General features: G+C 42.6%; 1 long non-coding RNA gene across 1 annotated transcript; it reads left to right on the top strand.

Annotated features, from left to right (window-relative positions):
* Positions 1-213: 213 nt before the first annotated feature.
* On the top strand, positions 214-8,192 carry LOC307210148. Its single transcript, XR_013835875.1, has 4 exons — positions 214-522; positions 1,360-1,718; positions 3,007-3,085; positions 7,806-8,192. It is a non-coding gene; the product is annotated as an uncharacterized lncRNA (long non-coding RNA).
* The last annotated feature ends 240 nt before the right edge of the window (positions 8,193-8,432 follow it).

Here is an 8,432-nt window from a genome sequence, read left to right on the forward strand (position 1 = left end):
CTCATGCTATACTTCCTATGAGCATTCCATAATTACTGCTAAGACCTTTAAACTGCATCATATTCAGGAGCAGATCATTCAGCAATCAAACGGCTGACTGCACAGTTGCTGACATTCAGTCTGCTGTCTCCTGAAGTATGAGAAAGGACACTTTACCTGTAGCTAATTATAATTTTTTTCCACAGCACTATTAAATAGCTTCCTCAGCTGCAGTGGAGAAACCTAAATAGAAGGGAGCTGTTATATGGGGTAATTCCATTCAGATGTACTGCTGATTTTTCCATGCAACTAATTGGACGAGAAACTCTGTGTGTGGCTCCAGAGTCTCTCCGACACACCCGAGTGCTTCTCAAATCGACTCGAAGGACTGATTTCTCTTTCCTTCATTTCCTTACCCTCCTACCCGTCAATTTGATATCCTGCTCCATCGCCCCTCCAAAATGAAGGTTTATTTAAAAATGGTGGAAATAACAAAACAAAAAAAAAAAAAGTCAGCCAACTTTCAACGGATTGAAATCACAGGTGAGTAGATTTGCTGAAACTACTGAAATGTCGAATGCTGGGTGTGGGGTGCAGCTGGATGTCAGTTCTCAAAGGAGCATGAGGCGATAGTTCAATAAAACCTGCCCCGGCTGGTCCCCTCCAGATGTGCCCTCAAGCCATAGTCAGAGATGATAGGAGCTGCTGTCCATAGCATCTGGGGACATCAGGTTGGGGAAGGCTGCTCTAAAAGCTAGGCTGTGGGGTGCAGGGTTTGACATTTAGATGTGGGGAACTTGCTGAATGGCTTTGGGTTCATCACACATCACACTGTCTAGCTGACTTGCAGGGGTGGTTGCAAAGTCAGTCTGTGGGGCAGTGGTTAGAGTGTTGAACTAGGAGCTGGGAGATCAGGGTTCAAATCTCCAGTCAGCCATGAACTTCGCTGGGTAACCTTGGGCCAATCACTACCTCTCAGCCTAATCTACCTCACAGGGTTGTTGTAGAGATTACATGAGGAGGGGAGAACCATGCATGCAGGGAACCTTGAGTCCCAGTCTCGTAATCTGGGGAACCGGGTTCGCGTCTCTGCTCCTCCACATGCAGCTGCTGGGTGACCTTGGGCCAGTCACACTTCTTTGAAGTCTCTCAGCCCCACTCACCTCACAGAGTGTTTGTTGTGGGGGAGGAAGGGAAAGGAGAATGTTAGCCGCTTTGAGACTCCTTAAAGGGAGTGAAAGGCGGGATATCAAATCCAAACTCTTCAAACTCTAATAATAATAATAATAATAATAATAATAATAATAATAATAATAATAATAATTTATTATCATATAGAAAGAATGTGATTTGTACGGACCAGTTATTTCTTTTGCACAGTTTGAACCAGTGTTTTGTGTGGAACCGAAGAGATGGAAGGTGTCTCAAGAATTTATCTCATCTGTTGGTCTGTTTGGAATATGTCCAGTTTGCTACACAGTGTATGGCTCCAGTCCTGCAGAGCCGCCCACAGTGCATGGCAGCAAAGGGAGGCCAGGTTGCAGCACCAAGGAGAGCTCCTAGCAAACAACTTGTTCTGACAAGGGTTGGGAATGAACTGAGGTCTTCTGAGTGCCTGTTTCAGCCTATCTTTCCTAGGCTCCTCTCATAGGCTTAAACGGATAACTCTCTGGCCTAAAGACATCTCCTGCACTCCGACCTCCTACATTGTTTGATCTTTGCAGTGAAGCACCAACAAGGTAATGTGAGAAGCCCTTGGTTCCTTGGACCCCAGGGAAGGAGCCCTGAAGGTCTTGGCTTCTGTCTAAAGAATAATTTATTATTTATACCCCACCCATCTGGCTGGGCTTCCCCAGCTACTCTGGGTGGCTTCCAACACAATATTAAAATACAGTAATGCATCAAACATTAAAAGCTTCCCTAAACAGGGCTGCCTTCAGATGTTTTTTAAGAGTCTGGTAGTTGTTTATTTCTTTGACATCTGGTGGGAGGGTGTTCCACAGGGCGGGTGCCACTACTGAGAAGGCCCTCTGCCTGGTTCCCTGTAATCCTTTAACCTCCAACTTGGTGTCTCCCAATTTTGGACTCCAAGGTCATGACATATCAACCTGTTCTTCCAGCTTCAGGGATGTCACAGTTTCACATCTCAACTGGGAACTTGTTTCACTGCCCAATCAGGATCAATATAACATTGCTGCATGATTTAAGCATTTGGCCAACTTACAGAAATCTACGCTCTTTTTACATGGTGTTGAAATTTCTTGGCAAAGTTATTTGCCCACAGTGTTGATGCCATTCTGCAGCAGCAGGCTGCAAAAGATTGGAGAGACATAAGAAAGCAAAGCTAAAAATGTTAGCAATGATTTACTTTATTGTTTAAGGATAACATGGATTATATTTTTAGAATACTCCTGTGGAACATAATTGGTTACTAAGGTTTATTATATACTATAAATAAAATTGAATAAAAATAATTATTTTTAAAAGTTCAGGAACTTTGGAAGTTGTGCTACACAGTCACATACATCCATATATGGGCTCGCTAGCAATGGGGTTATTGCATCAAGTTTATCTGTGTTTGGTTATTTATTCTCTGCCATATGGAAAAGCCTCTTATGATAGCAACCTGGATGTTGGCAGCAGCAGTCGTCAATTGCATCCTTGGCACATGCCTACTTTAGATGAGCAGGCATAGGCAAACTCGGCCCTCCAGATGTTTATGGCCTACAACTCCCATGATCCCTAGCTAACAGGACCAGTGGTCAGGGATGATGGAAATTGTAGTCCCAAAACATCTGGAGAGCCGAGTTTACCTATGCCTGGATGAGGGCATGCACAAGAGAATTCCTTTCATTGTTTGGGCAAAAGAGGGGAAAATGCTTGGATTAATGCAAACAAAACCCCATCATTATCTCATTTTTGGTGTTTTTCTATATATTTTTTCTAAACAAATCCCATGCAAAACATTAAGTTGAAATGAAAGGAAATATCGTAACTTCTAACCACTGATTTTATCTTTATTTTAAGGAATGAATGCTTCAAAGTTGTATAAAATTACTTTGTTGTAAAATTACAACAAAGATCCAGTATGGAAAATTGCAGATGGGTAAGAGAAATATTTCCTTTAAACCAGCCAAGCTATTCATATTAATTTCTACCTATGTTTCCACCAAAAGGGACGCGGGTGGCGCTGTGGGTAAAAGCCTCAGCGCCTAGGGCTTGCCGATCGAAAGGTCGGCGGTTCGAATCCCCGCGGCGGGGTGCGCTCCCGTTGCTTGGTCCCAGCGCCTGCCAACCTAGCAGTTCAAAAGCACCCCCGGGTGCAAGTAGATAAATAGGGACCGCTTACCAGCGGGAAGGTAAACGGTGTTTCCGTGTGCGGCTCTGGCTCGCCAGAGCAGCGATGTCACGCTGGCCACGTGACCCGGAAGTGTCTCCGGACTGCGCTGGCCCTCGGCCTCTTGAGTGAGATGGGCGCACAACCCTAGAGTCGGACACGACTGGCCCGTACGGGCAGGGGTACCTTTACCTTTACCTTTATGTTTCCACCAGCAATTCGGGGAATAAGAACAACTGCACTCTGCCTTCACCTGAAAACTAAAATAATTTGAATTTCAGAAACATCTGAGGCAAAAAGGTTTCATTAGCACTGCAGTCCTATACATCCTAATCAGAAGTAAATCCCATCAAGTTCAATGGAGCATACACCCAAGAACGTGGGTATAGGATTGGAGCCTGATGCTTACCATTCTTCCTTATAGAAATGCTAGAGTTTTTATATCCAGATATTTGTCTCCCTCCCAACTCCTGCCGACCTAGCAGTTCGATAGCACTCCAGTGCAAGTAGATAAATAGGTGCCACTGTGGTGGGAAGGTAAATGGCGTTTCTGTGCGCTCTGGCTTCCATCACGGTGTCCCGTTGCGCCAGAAGAGATTTATTCATGCTGGCCACATGACCCTGAAAGCTGTCTGTGGAGAAACGCTGGCTCCCTGGAAAGTGAGATAAGCACTGCAACCCCATAGTCGCCTTTGACTGGACTTAACTGTCCAGGGGTCCTTTACCTTTACCTAAACCGGCATAAAGCTGGGATGGGTAGAGGCAGCATAGAAGTGGGCAAGAGGAGTAGAGATTGTTCTTTGCAAAGATAGTAGGCAAAAGCTAACCTCAAATACCCATGCCCACCACATTTCTTGCATTGTGTTGCCAGCTCACAGTGCTCAGAAGATGCAATGCTGTGTCTTGTCTGCCTAGCATCACCTTACATTGCCACACAGACAATACACCCCACAGCACCTTCATCAGACCTGTTCTGCCAATTTTGTGCATGGATTTGTGCATTACATGAATATATAGCAAATGTGAGTGCCATCAATGAGTGACACTGGGTGTTGGCAGTGTTACTATTCCATTGTTGAAATTGGCGCATATATATATATATATATATATATATATATATATATATATATTAATTTTTGCCATTCGGAGTGAATAGGATCCTGACTATACTAAGCTGGTGTAAGGTGTCATGGTTATTATACTTCCAGTACTGGTGGCAACCAAAGGATTCCTCTGTTGGATGGAGGAATGAAAAACTTATTTTTTTACATATCTGGGATGGCAGCTCTTGTTGCAGTGAACCTTTCTGAAATCCAGCAGTATTATATCATTTTCTGGAACGGAAACAAACCAGATGACAATGTGAGACCACAGGACTCATGTACAGTTTACATGCAGACGGTTAATTAATGATTTGTATCCAAAGTGGATATTTATGTATTGCAATATAATGTTTCATTCAAGTGCTTAAAATCCAGTTGTTTCCATGCTATGTCTCTTCTGTATATAAAAATGTAATAAAGGAAGAACTGCAGGAAAGCTACATGTTGATTCTAGAGAAAAGAAATATTGAGTTATTTGCAAGGGACATCCTACAGAAACAAGCCTAGACAAATTTGCTGTTGCTCTGCTAAACATCAGGCGGCTTTTATACTGATGCTTGATAAACATTCATTCATTACAATTGGTCTACTCTCTGTAGGAATTAGCTGAACACAGCCCATGCTTGAATTCTTTCCCTCAAATAGTTCTGGGAACTATAGTTTGTGAAATATTGCTGGAAATTGTAACTCCCTGAGGGTTAAACTGCAGCGCCCAGAATTATTTGACGAAAAGAATGTGCTTTGGAATGGTATATTGTGCACACAGCCTAATAATAATAATAATAATAATAATAATAATAATAATAATAATACAGTGCCGAGTTGTTCACAGAACACAGTCTCTAAACAGCTCATACTCTTTGGCATATGCTCTTTGCATCTTCTTTAAAATCCCTGGGGCATCGTTTTAGTCATTCCCAAAAGCGTGCTGTTTCAGCTGTGTGGTTTAATCAGATCCCTTTCCACTAGGACAAGGGTGAATTGTAATCAAGGCAAACTGCTATAAGGTCACTCTCCTTGCCTTGGTTTCCTGCGTTTAGAACCTACTATCTGAAACCATTTGTTTAATCTCCGCCTCTTTGGTATTCCAACCAATTTATAAAGCAGCTTTTGGGACATGACGCAAAACGGCAGTTTTAAAGCCACAGATCCTTCTAGTAAATCTGTAAGATTAAGCACCTCACACCCACAAGAGTGTGTTCCTTGGGATGACAGAATTATGGCCCCGGGATAAATCTGATTTTATAATCCTGCTTAGTCTACATTGATCTGGATAAACAGAGGCCCATCAGCTGAGAGGTTAGCATGACTTAGGCAAAAGGCAGTTTTTAACTGTGAACACATTTTCACAAAAGGGATGGGAAAGTGGCAAAGGATGTTAACCTAAATGTTAGTTAAATGCAAGTATTTCTCCCTTCTCAGTCATTCTCAGTGTCAAAATTGCAGGAAATAATTTTGTGACTGTGCAGAGAAGGACCCTCCTTTCTCAAATTAAGAGATAAACAAAAGACAGCAGGTGAAATGAGATTTTGAAGGGAGACAGCAGAGTTGAAGTGGTCCTGTGCTGTTTGGTGATGCACCCATAAACACAGCCATTATAGATTAGCTCTCATGGCAGGAGGATGCCATTTCTCAAACACATATACCCAGTGCCTCCCTCCCACCTTGAAAAATAGATGCTGGTAGTCACCATGAAGTGTGGGGATCTGGTTGTGTTGCAGTATAACAAGAACTATTCACATAAGACACATCTAACAATATGATGGTTTCTATGCATCAGTGTCTAACTGGAAACCCCTTCAAATGTTGCATTCAAATGTTGAATGTAAAATAATAATAATAATAATAATAATAATAATTTATTCAAGCCTTCTGGCAGTCACTGCTGCTTCACAGATAAGGATGTTAATTTAGGTTATCAGCTCTGGAGGTTTTCAGAATCTACGGCACAAAATCAGACCGCAGGTGCCTTTTCATTTTGAAAGAAAGAAAGACAATGGTGTCAGACCCAATATATATGTGCTTTAAAAATTGCATAATGACAAAAGTGTTAAGCATGACTCAGTCACACTTAATATGCATTTGCAGATTTCTTTTCTTCTTTTTTTTGCAGCTCTGAACAGAAGCAATATGGGGCATATGCCCATACAAAGCTTTAGCTTATTGTTATGTTTCTATTTTATATTCCATTTTCTCTTTTATTTCTATTTCGGTAGCTTCTTCCACTTACTTGGTGGCAAAAGTACTGGAAAATGACTCTCCGCCAACAGATTCCACCCACCTTTACTCCCACAAGCAGATCTCATAAGATGAAACACATTCTTCTTGCTAGCTTGCAGAACAAAAAATAAAACAAAATAGGAGACAGAGCCTTAGTGAAGAGAAGAGAACAAAATAGTAATGTAGGCTGCTGAAATATGAGCTATTATCAAAAATATTTGGTTTTGTGGGGATCCTTTAAAAATGAAAACTCTTTTCTTTTCTTTTCTTTTTTTAAATCCAGAAATTAGTTTTGCGGATTTACACTGCAACTGTATAGCAGCTGTATGTTTGTGGGTATGTTAGAACTGGGTAGAAGACAACTTGTTTAGGCTTATATACAGATGCTGGAAATCTGCAATTAGCTATGGTGTTCTCAGTGCATGCTCATCGTCTACTACTTCATAGTAGAGCATCTTATTTGCAAGCTGAAGTTCTTAGGTTCAGTCCTCAACACCTCTATGTAGGGCTGGGGGGGGGGTCCCCTGTCTGAAACTATGTGAATCAGGAAAGACTTTAGCTACATCATGGTGTCACGAAGGCACAAATCAGTGTCTGAATGCAAGACTTTTAAAAGAGTTGGTCCCATTACAGTGGGTGGCATTCAGATTCTACCTTAGGGACGCTGGTGGCGCTGTGGTCTAAACCACTGAGCCTCTTGGGCTTGCCGATCGGAGGGTTGGTGGTTTGAATCCCCGTGACGGAGTGAGCTCCCATTGCTCTGTCCCAGCCCCTGCCAACCTAGCAGTTCGAAAGCATGCCAGTGCAAGTAGATAAATAGGTACTGCTGCAGCAGGAAGGTAAACGGTGTTTCCGTGCGCTCTGGTTTCCATCATGGTGTCCCGTTGCACCAGAAGCGGTTTAGTCATGCTGGCCACATGACCAGGAAAGCTGTCTGGTGGACAAACGCTGGCTCCCTCGGCCTAAAGTGAGATGAGCACCGCAACCACATAGTCGTCTTTGACTGGACTTAACCGTCCAGGGGTCCTTTACCTTTACCTTACCTTCTACCTTAGGCTTCAAAAAGGCACAGTTTACATTCTATATTTAAGTGCTGAATCCAAGTCCTGAAAATGGGTCTACTTGCATTACCGAAGGCTTTGCTTTTTTCATTTTGACCCATGCAGAAGTACCTGGAGAAGGCTGATGAAGCAGTTCATGTCAATCAATGTTTGATAAGCCAACAGAAGCAGATTCAGGCTCCTCATTCTTATCTCAACGTTCCTGCCTGGATCAGACTCCCCTGTTGCAAGATTTGGTTTTATGGATGGTGAAAAATGATTTCCTGACATCTTAAAAAACATGCTCTTTTTCCTGTTTTGATGGAGGAGAAAAACCCCGTGTATTTCATTAAAATGGAAACTTTTGTCCCAGTACTATGCAGTGTATCACTTGATCAAGATTTCTTTTTTGGAAAAAAAAATCTTAGCCAAGATGTTTTCCCCGACAGAAACATCTTGTGTTTGGGAAGGAGGAGGTGGGGTTGAGGAAAGGAAGGTTGCAATTAAGAAATTCCAGTCTCTTCTCTCTGAAAGTAAGAATTAAACACAAATGAATGGCCAGGTAATGGTAGTTGGAACATTTAAGCCTGAATCACAAATGCAGCACGCACCCCAACCAAACATGGTGGGCTTGTTGTTGTTTAGTCGTTTAGTCGTGTCTGACTCTTCGTGACCCCATGGACCAGAGCACGCCAGGCACCCCTGTCCTCCACCGCCTCCCGCAGGTTGGTCAAACTCATGCTGGTAGCCTCA

This window comes from Podarcis cretensis (genome assembly GCF_951804945.1).
Source record: "Podarcis cretensis genome assembly, chromosome: 2".
In the NCBI taxonomy this organism is placed as follows: domain Eukaryota; kingdom Metazoa; phylum Chordata; class Lepidosauria; order Squamata; family Lacertidae; genus Podarcis; species Podarcis cretensis.